Here is a 16,531-nt window from a genome sequence, read left to right as displayed (position 1 = left end):
TTAGCTTTACTCATACCTATTGACACTGGCACCACATTAGTTTGTTAAAAGGTTGTTAGTGACTTACAGGGCTTGAGACCTGAGGAAAGAAGAGGGCACCATACCTTTCCCCTTCCCCCTCCTTTTTTTTGAGACCAGGTCTCACTTTGTTACCCAGGCTGGAGTGCAGTGGCCTGATCATAGCTCAATGCCTTGAACTCCTGGACTAAAGTGATCCTCCTGGCTCGGCCTCCCAAAGCATTAGGATTACAGGCATTAGCCATGGAACCTGGCCTGTCCCACACGTTCAAGGGCTTGGACAGTGGTGCCCTTGCTTATACGATGACTTTTCAGCTCGTTTCAACACATTCAGTGTACACATGCTCAGATTCAGTGGATTTACAGGCTACCTTATCTATTTTAACCAAACAAACCCTCACCAAATGGACTAAACCCTGCAAAGACATTGAGATGAACCACATTAGCAATTGTGCCAACGGCAAACAAAAGGAGAACGGCAGAGTTGAGAGCTGACGTTTTCTCCTTTCCTACATTCTGAGGTGAAAACAATCAGATATTGCAGGAGAATCCATTTAAAAAGTAATTTTATGAAGAAGACTGTTTGAAATATGTATTTACTTTCTCACAGCTAACAGTGAGCTTTGCCTTAAGTGTATGGCATGTTAATGAAAGTGGCAAGCCATTGTAATTAGCAGGCACTTAAAAATTAAGCATCCATCAGAAAGTCAAACCTTTACAACTGGTAGATGGGAATGAATAAAAGGAGTGTAATGAAGCAGTAGCCTCGGCAAAGAATGCACACCTTCCATTTTAATCTTCAAATCTGTGTGAGGAATCTTTTTTTTCCCCAGCAGTGACAGCCATTAAAACCAAATATGGAAAAGAAAATCCAAACTTAAGATCAGAGTTTTGGATTCCTGTATCAAAGTGTTAAGTGAGGAGTTTTGAAAATAATAAAGTCTATTCAAACACATGGACTCTCTATATGGAGGGCAAAGATTTGTTTTGAATCATTAACAAATAAAATAAAACATCATTTTCATCTTTATTCTTTCTCATTATATTTTATCATTTAAAATATATATATTATACATTCATTTATGATGAACACATGTGTTAGTCTAGTAATACCTACAACGTAAAAATGAACACACAAATAAGTGAATATGCCTATGATGGGGGTTGTGAGCGTGTAATTTTTAGGGCATGAAATGGAAAAGTTTGGATACCACTGCGTCAAATTACTGGCCTAATATTTAATTTTGTTCTAGTGGAACACTAAAAGGTATTGGGTTGCCAATGCCCAACTTTAATTTTCACAAAAATAAAATTTGCCAAAGCCAGGAGATCCTAACTTTGAAATAGTTACTACTTTACAGGGGTTCCATTATTTATAGTGTAGATATTCCACAAAATTTCTGTCTAGGTGATGGTACCAGGTTATGATTTATTTACAATTTGGTAAAACAAAATGGGTGAAAGGTTGCCATGCTTCAAGTTCAAATACTCATTTTCAACCCAGATTTTGTAGGTTTTCTAATATTTTAAAAACTTAATGTGTAAGTTAACATCAATTAAAGAATATATACCCAAATACATATTTTGGTACAAAACTAATTGTGGTTTTAGCCATTATTCTCAATTGCAAAGACTGCAATTACTTTTGCACCAACCTAAATTTTTCTCTTTTATATTTCGGCCTGTTGTTATTGCCAAATCATTTAACTATTAAGGGAGACGACCACCCATCATATTGTCTTATACCCAATTTCTGCCTCCAAAGAAAGAAGAAGTAAAAACTAAAAGGCAGAAATGGAATCCACAGGCAGATAGCCCAGCACCGCGCCCTGGGCCTGGTAGTTAAAAATCAACCCCTGAGCTAACTGCTTGTGTTATCTATAGATTTCAGACATTGTATGGAAAAGTATCGTGAAAATCCCGTCCTGTTGTGTTCTGATTACCGGTGCATGCAGCCCCCAGTCACGCACCGCCTGCTTGCTCAATCAATCATGACCCTTTCACTCATACCCCCTTAGAGCTGTAGGCCCTTAAAAGGGACAGGAATTGCTCACTCCGGGAGCTCAGTTTTTGGAGACATAAGTCTGCCGATGCTCCCAGCTGAATAAAGCCCTTTCCTTCTACAACTCGGTGTCTGAGGGGTTCTTGTCTGCGGCTCGTCCTGCTACACTATCAAGTCTATGAATAAAACCTATTATGTACAGAATCCACATAATCTCTTAAGTTCAAATCAAAATAATACAAAACACTTCAGTAGAAGATTTTGCATTGCCATGAAGCACTTTATGTGTTTAAAACCACACTTCTGAATAAATTGTAAGGCTAGACTTACAAACAGTCAAAATCAGTAATCATTAGCAGGAAGTTCTAATAATAAATAGCTGTTTATTTGATAAAAGGTAGACAATAGCCACTAAAATTAATTAAATATTAAAAATTCATATTAAAATATCATGCGATTTCTATGTAAGCATTTTTTACTGATTGTTTGCTTATCCCTGGGCTTGAGTTAGATGGTTCTGATCATTCTGTCCAGGTTTTTAGACTACTGCAAAGCATGGCATGTGCAGTGGTCAAATCTCATTCAATCTTACACTGATGTCATCATTTCCTTGTTTTATCTGAATAGTGGTTATATAAGCCAAGGTACTTCCAAACCTATAGGCAAAGATTATTAACACCAACTATAATAGGGGTTGGGCAATGTTAATGTCTTATTTCCATTTACTCTCTATTATCCCCAAACAGAGAACACATCAAATAACTAGGTTTTGCAGAAAGCTAAAGAATTAAGGCCCCTGCAAACAAGTTCAACATTTCAATAAAATGACCCCGTGATGATACCACAGGTGTGAATCACACATCAAGGATATGCGCTCAGAGTCCATTGAAAACTTAAATTTGAAACTGCAGAGTCTGACAGCTCCCTGACACAAATACAACCAACAGAAACTGTGACCTGCGTGGTTCAGAGCTTATTTCCTTCATTGGCATCCTGGACTTTAATTTTAAGATCAATTAGCACAAGTGTAAGAGTGGAGATATAAGTCAGGAGTTGCATGCACACATATACCCCTTGCCAGCAAAAGGATTTGTCTTACGGAAAGACAGAGGTAGGAAGGCAGAAAAAACTTGATATTCAACAGAACAAAGAATTAAGAGAGCTGTTGATCTTAATCACAATCATTGTACTGATTTCCTTTTAATAAAGATCTGTTTTAGAAGGAAAATGGTAAACAAATTAGCCTCATGATTCCCACAAGGGGAAAAATAATTTGTATTTATAACAGTCACGATAAAGCATTCTGTTTAAAATATGGCCACAACTAAAAGTAATTATGGTAACAGTGACAAAGAGTATTGTTTTAGAAATGGCTCCATAAAATGATTTAATAGCCATTACTCACACATTTTAAGGAAATTGTCTTGTAGGATAACACCAGGCTGTTTCTCTATATAGGTTGCAATCATAGAAAATGGTGATGTCTTATTTTTTTTTTAAAGTTATTGTGGTAGGATGCTATGCATGCATATGAAATAAAAGCTGATGGCTGGGTGCAGTGGCTCACAGCTATAATCCCAGCACTTTGGGAGGCCAAGATGGGCAGATCACCTGAGGTCAGGAGTTCGAGACCAGCCTGGCCAACATGGTAAAACACCATCTCTACTAAAAATACAAAAATTTTTTTTGTATTTTTGTATTTTGGTTGGGCGTGGTGGCAGGCACCTGTAATCCCAGCTACTCCGGAGGCTGAGGCAGGAGAATCACTTGAACCCAGGAGGCAGAGGTTGCAGTGTGCTGAGATCGCACCACTGCACTCCAGCCTGGGTGACAAGAGCGAAACTCCATCTCAAAATAAATATATATAAAAGAAAAGCTGATTTCAAATTTAAAAAGGGGGGAAGTGATTTAGTACGATATGTAGCTCAGATTATATTTTTCTTGATGAGATTTGGTCTTAAGGGAGTCTCTGCCAAATTCAAATAGAAAATGAAATCAATGGAGGGTTCTGTGTTGAATTTCCTCTTATGGCATTTATGAAGATATTGCCTCCAAAAAGAAAGCATGCAGGCCAAAGTGAAGTTATGAAAGTCTGGAACTTTAAAAGAGGGAATCCACAGCTTGTTCTGAGACCATTTGCTCAAGCCAGTCCCTCTACAGACGTCCCACCTTTGCCAGGCATCCTGCAAGACCTAACTCATTGTTTTCCACCCAGCTCACCACGTTCTTGCTACTGTGTAGCTTCCTCAGAGCACTCACTCTATTTTTGGAGCTTCTGTCAACCTATGGCCCATGTCACACAGTCTAGCCCTTGTCTCATCTCTTCATTCCACTTGGCTATATTGCCCTAGTGAGATTACTAAAAGCAGAGACTGTGCCCTTTCATCTTTAGAAGCTTGCCCTATTTCTAGATTGGCTGACTGAGGCACAGGGCTATGCTTGAGGCTTGGGCTTATCTAGGAAGAGACCCATTAATATCGCTTCAGTTCAGTCTGTGAAGCAGTACTTAGGGGCCCTGTGAATGCCAGAGAAGAATTCTCAGTGATTCTATGCGATATGAACAGAACATTGAGGAAAATATGTGAAAAAAAAAATAACATATAAATCAGCCCTGATTAGGTTAGAGTCCACCACACAAACTTTTTTTTTTTTTTTTTTTGAGACAGAGTCTCTCTCTGTCACCCAGGTTGGAGTGCAGTGGCGCGATCTTGGCTCACTGCAACCTCCATCTCTTGGGTTCAAGCAATTCTCCTGCCTCAGCCTCCCAAATAGCTAGGACTACAGGCACGTGCCACCACGCCCAGCTAATTTTTGTATTTTTAGTAGAGACCGGGTTTTGCCATGTTGGCCAGGCTGGTCTCAAACTCCTGACCTGAGGTGATCCACCTGCCTCAGCCTCCCAAAGTGCTGGCGTGAGCCACCGCACCTGGTCAAGGCTTTTTTTTTTTAAGAATTACTAAAAAATAATGTGACTGAGAAATCAAAAGCAGATAAGCTTTCTAGCATGCTGTGATAATGTTTGATTCCTGGCTTTATTACCTGTGATTTTTGTGACCAGTCACTTACCTGCTTTGAGGTTTCCGTTTCTTCACTTGTAGGGATGTGTGTGCGTGGGTGATGGCAATGGTGTTAATATCTACTTCCAAGCTTTATTGGGACATGACACATAATATTAAATCTAGACACCACTGGATCTGCTGAATCATATGGCCCAAGTGACAGAGCTACTTGCATAGCAGCCTGGACCTGTTATAAAACCTTCTCTTGTTCTGGGATCCACTCAAAACTAGCAGCTTCTTGGGTCACTAAATAAATGAATGGGAGTAACACACCCAAATGAGCAATATATTGCCTCCAAAAATTGAAAGAAGCTCACTAGGCATTGTCCATCTCTTTTTTGATTTAGGAGGGGCCAGATGGAATATCTTATCCTTCACTTCAGAAGAATATCTCAACATGTCCCACGCCACTGGACTCCTAGGAATTTCACTGAGGTAGAAGGTCCCTAAACTTTGTCAGATATATCTCCCACCCTCTGACATGCAAATCTCTTGCCAATAAAACTAGAGTAGTTGTTACTTCCTGCTCACTAGGTCCAATCAGCATAATGTCATCTATGTAATGGACTAGTGATGAAAGCCAATTAAGACCCCTGTGAACTAAATTATAACATAGGGCTGGAGAGTTGATATGCCCCTTAGGTAGGACAGTGTAGGTGTATTGCTGGCCTTGACAGCTGAAAGCAAACTGCTTCTCATGAGCCTTATTGACAAGGATGGAAATAAAGGCATTTGCCAGATCAATAACTGCATACCAAGTACCAGGGAATGTGCTAATTAGCTCAAGTAATGAAACCACATCTGGTACAACAGCTGCAGTTGGAGTCACCACCTGGTTAAACTTTCCATGTTACTCTCCATCATCCAGTTTTCTGCACAGGTCAAGTAAGTTGAATGGGAGGATAGTGAGACTCACCAGCCCTGCGACTTTGAAATTCTTGATGGTAGCACTAATCTCTGCCATCCTTCAGGAATGTGGTACTGCTTTTGGTTTACGATTTTCCTAGGTTGAAACAGTTCTAGTGGCTCCCACTTGGCCTTTCCCTCTGTAATAGCCCTCACTCCACAGGTCACAAGAACCAATGTAGCAGTTCTGTCAGGGAATTTATCTATTCCAAGTATACATTTCAGACTAGGAAAATAACCACAGGATAAGTTTAGAGACTCATGAAGTTCACTGTGAGATGGACCTGAATTAAAACTCTGTTGATCACCTGACCTCCATTAGCCCTACTCTGCCTGGTGGACCACAGTGAAATACTGGGCCTTCTGGAATAAGTGTCAGTTCAGAGCCAGTGGTCAGTAGTCTCCAACAGGTCTGATTATTTCCTTTTCTCCAATGCATAGTCACCTGGTAAAACACCATAGGTCCATTTGGAGAAGGATGGGAGAAAGATGAACAGTATAAATTTTCAGTAATGTACAGGGGTCTTTCCTCAAAGAGACTCAGCCTCCCCTTCATTGAAAGGGTTTTGGGTCTACAAAATGGCTCAAGTGTGGGAATTCCTTGAAGGATAGTGACTCTATGCTTTCATGATTCAGGTAGTACTTTTTTTTTTATTTGACATAGAAATTTTCTGCTTACAGAGAGCAAAAAAGAATTTAGTCACCTGCCTATCTCTTTTACTTTCCAGGAACACCATGATCAACTGGCCAGTGCCATGGTTCTCTGTGAGTTAGAGAATTTTGGTTGCTGCCTGACTCCACTGTTTATCATGGTAATCATGGCCACGTTGCCTTTGATGGTCGAGTGCTGCCACTTGGCCCCTGCCACCCTGGGATCCAATTATTCCCATTACATTTAGATTTCTCAATTCAGTGACTGCAGTTTCCATTGTAAGTTCTGGCCTACAGAGTAGAGTGTCACAGAGCTCTTCAAGGATGCTGGGACTCCCTCACAAACTTACTTCCCACAGTTATGGTGAAAGGTATGTCTCCAGGACCCTCCCAATGTGAGTGAGTCATTCTTGAATGACAAACCCACTCTAACATCCCAATGTCTCTAAGTCATTTAATACCTCCCTCTACATTAAACCAAGGGAAGTTCCGCATTTCCAACTTGCTCACTGTGGGTGACCTTCTGGCCCCTGTTTCAGCCAACGGACTAAGCAAACTATTACAGCACTTTCCAAATGCCTGAGCTGCAGAATTAAATGCATGCTGTCTGCTTCCTTTATCCATATCAATAAATTCATTTTGATCTAATTTGTGTTTCCCCTACCATTATCCTATGTTCTTAATATGCATTCCCTCACAGTTTTCCAAACTTTTCTATTATAAATTAGAAAATGTAAATACTTAATACTTATTTGGAGTATAGCATAAATCCTCATGAGTTGCACTTTGTACGTCACCTTTAGGGGCCTCTTTGGACTTGAATGTAGTTACAGGTCTAGAAACAAAGAGGGGTCCTGAATAGAATCAGCATCATCTTGCATGGCAACTGCCTTGGGGGAGGCCCTTAGAGTTTCCTCTGGTGATGCAGGATTAATCCCCTTAGAAGAGGCTGGAGAGGGCTCTTCTGCTGGTAAAGAACCCTCGTCATAATTTAGGGGCTCAATGTCCTCAGCTTCATCGGGGCTGAAGCTGATCTCCATTCCAACTTTGAGCAACAAATTCCTTCCTAGTTAATACACTGATTTTAACAGTAGACACCTTGTGAGGCTGAGGGTTCAAACTGTGTTGGTTTAGCCAGTCACAGGATGAGATCCTGCATTTGATTTTCAGTGATCTTAGTCCTAAGGCTATAGGAGATAAAGGTCTCCTTGAGGGCAGACATAGCAGCTTTTAGATCATGTATGCAGCATTTGACCTGGGAATTCAAACCCTGAGCTCATTCTTTGTTCAATGACAATAGAAGCCAATCTCTTTGTTACTTTGCCAATCATGTTCAAAAGCATCATATACACAGTCACCAAAATCTTTGCTTCTTATAAGTGGTTGATTAGGAGTATCCAATGGTACTATTTTATATATCTCTATTGACAGAGTACACCATGGACTATCTATCAGTGCCCTCTTTATTAATGGAAACAGAGTTATTAGCATCGTTAAACCTAATCAGATGAGAGAACCAATGCCAGAAACCTCAGAACCAATTCAGGAAACTCATCCTAAAAATTCTCTTCCTCTAGAACCACTCTTGGGACAAAAGTCTGTATTAGTCTTGGTTCTCCAGAGAGACAGAATCAATAGTGTATGTGTGTGTGTGTAATACCCCATCAGCTCTCCTCATTCTCAGGCCATCAGACTCAGACCAAATGAATGGGCACCCTGTGGACCAGTCAAGTTAACACATACAATTAATTAGCATATTATGTATAGATTGAAAAAATGGCCACAGTTATTTTTCAGCTCCTCCTATTAACACTTAAAGTCTACTTCTTTCCCACTTGAATCTGGGCAGGTATTGGGGTTTGCTTTGGACAGTAAAATGTGGTCAAAGTGACAATATGCCAGTTTTGGGCCTAGGCCTTAAGAAGTCTATGCTCCTGCTTTTGAGCAAGCTCTGATTAGCCTGCTAGAAGAAGAGAGACACAGGGCCCAGTCACTCCTGCTGTCCCAACTGCCAGCCAGTCAGCTGCCAGCCAGGTAGGTAAGACCATCCTCAACTAGCCAGACTTCAGTTGATCTGCTAGCTGAACACAGATACCTGCCTAAGACCAGCTGGGATCAATGAAGCCCAAGGCAAAGCAGCAGAAAGGTTCAGCTGACCCATAGACTTGTGAGCAGTAACATGGTTATTGTCTCAACAGTGATTTGTTTTCAAGTCACTAAGTTTTGAAGTGGTTTGTTATGCAGCCAAAGCTCACTGACCCAGATGCCTTGTCAGTCATTTTAAGTTAGAGGCATCTGCTTTGGACCATTTCCTGTGCCCTCTGAGGTGGGAATCATGAAATACGTATGGAGAAACTTTTAAATCTATTATGCAGTTTATAAAACATAAACTCTCATAAGCTGGTTCTACATGTATATGCATTGTCATTATAGACAGACAGCCCTACTCAAGAGTCCACAAATGAATTCGAACCACAATACTCAGGACAGGCTAGTAACACAAGATACGCCTGGAATTCTTTGTTTCATAAATGAGTAGATTGCTATATATAAGTCATAATAGAATTGGATGAATTACTTTTTATACAGCACAGATCTCTAAAGCCTGTGGTTAGGGACTTAAAATAAGGTTTCATGGGTATAACCAGAAAAAAAAAATACTCATAAAAAGGAAAGAATGTGACAATGGTGGAGACCCCGAAATAGGTCTAACAAAGTAACCAAAAGCAGACAAAAAGCCACGTCCATGGTCTATCAAGCCTGCTACCAGCCTCACCTCAAGGGCACTCCGAATTCATCTGCTACTCATCTCCTGTGGCTCTCAGTCCCTCGTGCTCTTGCTGCCTCATTGTTCAACAAGCCAGGCCCTTAGCTTTTGAAATTTACTCTTCCTAGAAACCTCCTCCCACAGATCCCTTATGGCTCACTCAACTCCTCTCCTGTTATGGTTAATTTTATGTGTCAATTTGCTGGGACACAGAGTGCTCAGATATTTGGTCAATCATTATTCTGAATGTTTCTGTGAGGGTGTTTTTGGATGAGATTAGCATTTAAATCAGTAGCCTGAGCAAAGCAGATTACCACCCCCCCAATGTGGGAGGGCCTCATCCAACCAGTTGAAGGTCTGAATAGAACAAAGGTTAACATTCCCCCGAGTAAGAAAGAATTCTCCTGCCTGATGGCCTCTGAACTAAGACATTGGTTCTTTTTTATTCTACAGCAGCCTGTGGCTTTTTTTTTTTTTTTTTTTTTTTTTTCTGAGACAGAGTCTATCGCCCAGGCTGGAGTGCAGTGGCGCGGACTTGGCTCACTGCAACCTCTGCCTCCCAGGTTCAAGCAATTCTCCTGTCTCAGCCTCCCGAGTAGCTGGGATGACAGGCATGCACCACCACACCCAGCTAATTTTTGTATTTTTAATAGAGATGGGGTTTCACCATGTTGGCCAGGCTAGTCTTGAACTCCTGACTTCAAGTGATCTGGCCGCCTTGGCTTCCCGAAGTGCTGGGATTACAGGTGTGAGCCACTGTGCTGACCAGCAGCCTGTGGCTTTTGAACTCAAACTGGGACATCTGGTCTGCAGATTTTGGACTTGCCAGCCTCCATAATCACATGAACCAATTCCCTTGCAATAAATCTCATACACATACACATACATATGTAAGGGTGAATATCTCCTATTGGTTCAATTTCTCGGGGGAACTCTGACTGATATATCTCCTTTCTGGAGGTCACCTTCTCGGTGAAGTCTTCCATAATCATCCTATTAAACCAGAAAACTATTCCCTATCCCTCTTTCTTTCTTAATTCTCTGTAGTTTCTTTTTACTACATCCAACATGCTATAACTTTACCTCTTTATTTTATGTATTGCTTGCCTATGAAAACTTAATGGGAGCAGGGATTTTTGCTCATCTTTCCCCTCACTTCCCCAGGCTTCTCCAGCATGCAGAACAATGCCTGGCACATAGTACATGCTCAATAAATATTTGCTGAATATTTATGCAACAAATAATATTGAATGAATGAACTTGAAAAGAAAGAAATTCAGTAGTTCAAATGTTGCTTTTGATCAGATTTTTTTTTTCTGAGCTCTGAAGATTTCACACATACAACCCACAAGAAATGTGGTTGTAAAGGTCTGCATAACTGCCACAGAGAATATTCCAGAAGGATGGGCAAGAGCATGGAAGGGAAAAAAGACCTTTCAGATACTTCACCTGGAAAAGCAGACATTAGGGAAGGTATGAATAAATGGAGGAAACAGAATTCGTTGTTAGTGTATTAGTTTTTTACAGCGGCTATATTGACTTACCAAAAATTGAGTGGCTTAAAACAATAGAAATGTATTCTTTCACAGTTCTGGAGGCCAGAAATCTGAAATCAACATGTCAGCAGGGCCACACTCCTTTGGGGGAATCAGTTCCTTGCTTCATTCACTTCCTAGTAGCTGTCACCATTCCTTGACCTGAGCCTGCACCACTCCAATCTCTGCCTCTGTGGACACATTGCCTCCTCCTCCTCTTCTTTCTGTGTGAAATCTCTCCCTGCCTCACTCTTTTAAGGACATACATCGATATGGTTTGGCTGTGTCTCTACCCAAATCTCATTTTGAATTGTAGCTCCCATAATCCCCATGAGTAATGGGAGGGACCCAGTGGGAGGTAACTGAATCATGGAGGTGGGTTTTTCCTGTGCTGTCCTCATGATAGTGAATAAGTCTCATGAGATCTGATGGTTTTATAAAGGACAGTTCCCCTGCACATGCTCTTTTGCCTGTCGCCATGTAAGACATGCCTTTGCTCTTCCTTTGCCTTCCGCCATGATTGTGAGACCTCCCCAGCCATGTGGAACTATGAGTCCATTAAACCTCTTTTTCTTTATAAATTACCCAGTCTCTGGGAGGTCTTTATTGGCAGCATGAGAACAGACTAATACACACATCATTGGATTTAGGGCCCACATGGAAGACCCAAGATAATCTCCTCATTGCAAAATCCTTACCTTTATAACATCTTTAAATATCTCTTTTCCAAACAAGGGAACATTCACAGGTTCCAGGAAACAGGATAAGGACATGTCTTTTTGGTGACCACCACTCAACTCATAACAGTGAGATAAGAAATTGGATTGTGCCGTGATTCCACAATGACAATCCTTAAGGTTGTTGTCCAGCTGCCGACATGAGGGTACTTTCTGAGGGATGTGGGCCTTTGTAATCAAGACAACTAAACCCTCTCAGGGTTCCCTAAGGACTCAAACTAATTCAAATTAATAAGTAAAGTTTTAAACAGTTACTTATTAAGGTAAAGTTCGTTTTCAGGAAGCCATGTGCTGAAAGCAAGACCAAGCGTTTTCTTTAGACAAGGGAGTCACCTGTGGGTCAGGCTTTCGATTCTGATTCTTTTCTCTCACTTCTCCTAATCTTATGATAGGGATTCCTATAATCTGGCTCAAGAGTTATCATGTGCTCTAATCCATGGAAAGGCAATACATTGCACTTCGCACTCAAATTTTTAAAATGTTATCAAGGTCATCTCTTAAGCAATCTCTTAAGCAGAACAAGGACATGCGAAGAGATCCAAGTTCAGAATTTCTGGCTGTTTTTCCTGATGCTAGTCTCTATAACCCAGGACTGTATTTTCACGTTTCCCTGATGTTCAGGAAGCTTGAAACTTTTTTTTTTTTTTTTGAGACGGAGTCTTGCTCTGTCTCCCAGGTTGGAGTGCAGTGGCGCGATCTCGGCTCACTGCAAGCTCCGCCTCCCGGGTTCACGCCATTCTCCTGCCTCAGCCTCCCAAGTAGCTGGGACTACAGGCGCCCGCCAACACGCCCGGCTAATTTTTTGTATTTTTAGTAGAAACGGGGTTTCACCGTGTTAGCCAAGATGGTCTCGATCTCCTGACCTCGTGATCCGCCCGTCTCGGCCTCCCAAAGTGCTAGGATTACAGGCGTGAGCCACCGCGCCCGGCCAGCTTGAAACTTTTAAATGAAATTTAATTAGTTTAAAGTATTATAATGGGCAGTTTTCAGGACAAAGTGTTCCACAATTTATTTAAATATCCCATATGACCCTCCAGTTCCCTGAGTAAGTATAAACAACTATTCTATCTAAATTTTAAGATGCTAAATTTTATTATACCCAGAAATAGTTTCTTTTTGCTGTTAGAAGTGGAACCACTCAAGTCTCTGACCTTACCATTCCTAGGCCAATAAAATATCTATTAAAAGGTCATATGCCAGTGACATGTAATATCTACTGAGTGAATTCATAAGTCGGATTCTGGCATTAAAAACTCTTTGAAAATTAAACTTTCACTACCCTGGGCACCCTGCCTATGGGATAGCCCTGCTACACAAGGAGCAATATGAAAGAAAGAAAGAAGCACAGAAAGAAAGAAGGAAAGAAAGGAAGAAAGAAAGAAAGAAAGAAAGAAAGAAAGAGAAATAAATAAAGGGAAAGAAAGAGAGGGAGAAAGAAAGAAAGAAAAAGAAGAAAGAAAGAAAGGAAGGAAGAAAATTAAATTTCAACTGAAAATGGGGAAATATCTGTGAAATTTATTTCAAAAATTCATTTAGCAAAATATAAATAACTAGCTGGGCATGGTGGTATGTGCCTGTAGTCCCGGCTACTTGGGAGGCTGAGGTGGGAGGATCGCTTGAGCCCAGGAGTTTCAGGCTATGGTGAGCTACAATTGTACTACTGCACTCCAGGCTGGGTGACGGAGTGAGAGTTTGTCTCTAAAATAAATAAATAAGTAACAACATAAACTTTTATATTTTGGGGCTTAGTTTTTAGGAAAAAAGAGGCACATTATAATAAAATAGACTGGTGGGATTTATTCAACATCTCAATATCTAAGGTATGGCCTGAGGTCTTAGTGATGGACTCCACTATTTCTTTAAAAATTAATCAATTAATACAGTAAAATAAATTAAAGCAAATTTTTCTTAAACATGTAAGACAAATTACATGTTTTAGATCCAGATTGGGTGCTCTAGGGGGCTATTTCCTGCATGGTTTCTCTCCTCCGTCATTATCCACAGGACTCTGAGAAGTTGTAGGAATACGCATGTGCAGAGTTGAGGCCCAGCTTCATCTCCAATGTCATGGAAAAGGACTGTATATCATGGGGACAGAGCCCTGTGCTCCCCTATGCTACTTGGACACAGCCTGGGGAGAGAGTGACCTCCTGGGTGTATCCACACTGGAGACCCCACTCTTTTTTCGTGACCTGACCTTCATACTGATGACCCCAAGACACTATACACCAAGGCCAAATAATCTAATTAGTAATAAGAGCAGGGCGTTTAGAGTGATTTTAAAATAAGTATTGAGAGAAAGAAGGATCACCAGTTAACATGCAGTCAACATTCTAATGCAATCTGATATGGCTGTCCATCGTGTGGCAGAGAGATGCGGGGGCCAATGTAACAGCTAGGCTACCTTCTCCTCTTGTCCAGGGTGCTGTGAATTTAAGCAGCAGTAATAGACTGATGGCAGTGGAGGCCTCCACCTGTGAAGATCAGTGTGCTTCTAATGGCTATGTCTGAAAATCAAGGGATTCTGGACTCCTTGTGACATCTATGCAAAATCTGGGCTAGAATATACATCCTGTCCAGACATGCTGATGCCAGCCTTCAGAGAGATTTTACTACAATTAGTACATGGAGACTCATATTCAGTAGGTTCTAATGAGATGCTTAAATTAAAAAAAAAAACTGTAAAGTTTACCTTCTTTTAGAAAGGGTACTTGATCGGATACATAAAGGAAAATGAAGTAATGGGTGGGTGGTCCTGATTGTTTTATCTTTCCAATCCTTAGCCGGGGAATATTCTTTTTCTACCAAATGTGTATTCAGTGGTCCTTACCTATGCTTTCTTCTCAGGGACATAAAAGCAGAATATTGCCATTTCATGGATTACAGAAGTAGCCTCCTGACAGGTTTCCTGATTCCCCTCTCCAATTCATTTTCCACATCACATGCAAAGAGATTCTGCTAAAACAAAAGCTGGAGCATGCCCTCTCAATAGCTGCTCCTGTCTTCTGGATAAAGCTCCAAGCCCTTGATGCTTCTTGCAATGGTCTTGCATGCTCTGGCCCCATTATGGTTTCCCTTGGTCTCAGCTCTTTTCATTGGAATGGACTTCTTTCTGATCCTGCACTGTTCCCTTTGCCTTAGGCCAGCTACATCTGCTGTTCCCTGTGACTTGAACCCCTTCCTATGATTTCTAAGAGTTCTCATTCCTACTCACACATCTCTTATATTGACTTAAGATTCACATCCTCTGGAAATGATATGCAGTGAAGCTAAGACCCTGTTTTATATTATTAGTAGGCCATCTCTTGGACCAGCAGTTATAAATCAAAGACCACTGGTAGTGCAAGTACTTTGAAAAGAGATTTAGGATTATATATGTAGACAATCTGAAGCAATTATCAAAGCTAGGTTGGCTTCGTAATATTTTCTGACAGAATCATCTCTTTGGCACTGGATACTCTATGCAGCAAAAATATCCATCACATCCAAAGCTGCCTCTGCGTGCTTCAGAGCTTTCAAGAATAATTTCAAAATCCTTTCAGTCAGGCAAATTTTTACACTGAATACTTTTTATTTGGTTTTAAAACCTAATGATCTATACGTTGCTGAACAGTTTGTTCTACCCTCTCTACTCTTTCATATTAAATTGAATTAAATAAACAAGACACATCAATGAGAAATCCACATGTCAAAATGGCTGATTTTTAGCTCCCTTTGGCTAGAAAATATCAGTCCATGGACTCCTTCCAGGCGTGCATTGCCAGGGCATTCTGTACTGAAGCAGTGAGAAGTCTTCAAATCCATCTACAAAACACTCCAGAAAGCATCTCTTAACTGAGGATGTACAGAAAGACAGTACAAACCAAAGCACGTGTGTAAGGATCGGGCTCAGAAATCCTTTTAAAATCTAGAAGTCTAAGTTTTCATATTCCAAGCACGAAGGTGTTCATCTGAATTATCCCCTACTGGTCAATGGGCGGAACTGTTGCAGGGAGGTCAGCGGGCACACACTGAGGAGATGGGAACTGGGAACTTGCATTTGTGCCTGAACCTGAGCCATGCCCGAGAAAACCTGGACAGCACTCTTTTGGGGTCACGGACTTTTCCTGATGATTTACTCCTTTGAAGACAGTTCTGCTTGTGGCTAATGCTGAGGAATTAGAGGCTTACATGAAATGTATTCCAGGAGGATTTTTTCCCTAACATTTTGTTATGAAAATCTTTACACATATAGAACAGTTGAAATCAATTTACAGTGGACATCCATATACCTACCACATAGATTCCACCAGCAGCATTTCACCATACTTGCTTTAGCATATGTCTATATCATTTATCCTTTTGGGTGCATTTCAAAGGAAGTTACAGGCATCAATAAGAATACTTTATTATATGTGTTATTAACTAGGATTCATGAGGATTAAGAAGGGGGCTCTGCAACAGAAGCATGATTCTCTTTCTAGAACATTAATTCTACTGGGCCTAGGAATTCCCTGGGTGTCCCCTAAGGGAATCTATTCAGGACAAAGCCATGCATTTCATCTCTTCCTAAAGAACTACTTATACGTACATCAGGGAAGAATATAAAAGGTGTTTTTTCTCCCCACTCCTCACACAATCTTGTCCATCAACATTATCAAATAGGTTGGCAGGGCTCCCTAGAGTGCTTTGCCATGACACCACTCAATTCATAGGCAGAGAAGACACAATCCTAGTTCTGCAGAAATTCTCAATAGCTCCTATTCTGATAGGGAATGACTTAATGAAGTTCTTGCATGTATTTAAGCCTGTCCCAATAAGAGATAATGTACTCTTATTAGTGAGCTCATCTTCAAGAGATGAGAAGAGATGGTTGT

General features: G+C 40.8%; 1 protein-coding gene and 1 non-coding gene across 6 annotated transcripts in view; both read right to left on the bottom strand.

The window, feature by feature from the left end:
- PLCB1 (phospholipase C beta 1) overlaps positions 1 to 16,531 on the bottom strand; it is a 752,222-nt gene that overhangs the window by 40,189 nt on the left and 695,502 nt on the right. The window lies entirely within an intron of this gene.
- LOC112206558 (small nucleolar RNA SNORA73 family) lies at positions 13,637 to 13,844 on the bottom strand. The gene has a single exon (XR_002940977.2). It is a non-coding gene; the product is annotated as a small nucleolar RNA SNORA73 family (small nucleolar RNA).

The sequence above is a fragment of the Pan troglodytes genome, chromosome 21, assembly GCF_028858775.2.
Source record: "Pan troglodytes isolate AG18354 chromosome 21, NHGRI_mPanTro3-v2.0_pri, whole genome shotgun sequence".
In the NCBI taxonomy this organism is placed as follows: Eukaryota; Metazoa; Chordata; class Mammalia; order Primates; family Hominidae; genus Pan; species Pan troglodytes.
Note: the sequence above shows the minus strand (reverse complement) of the source record. Positions and strands in the feature narration are given on the sequence as shown.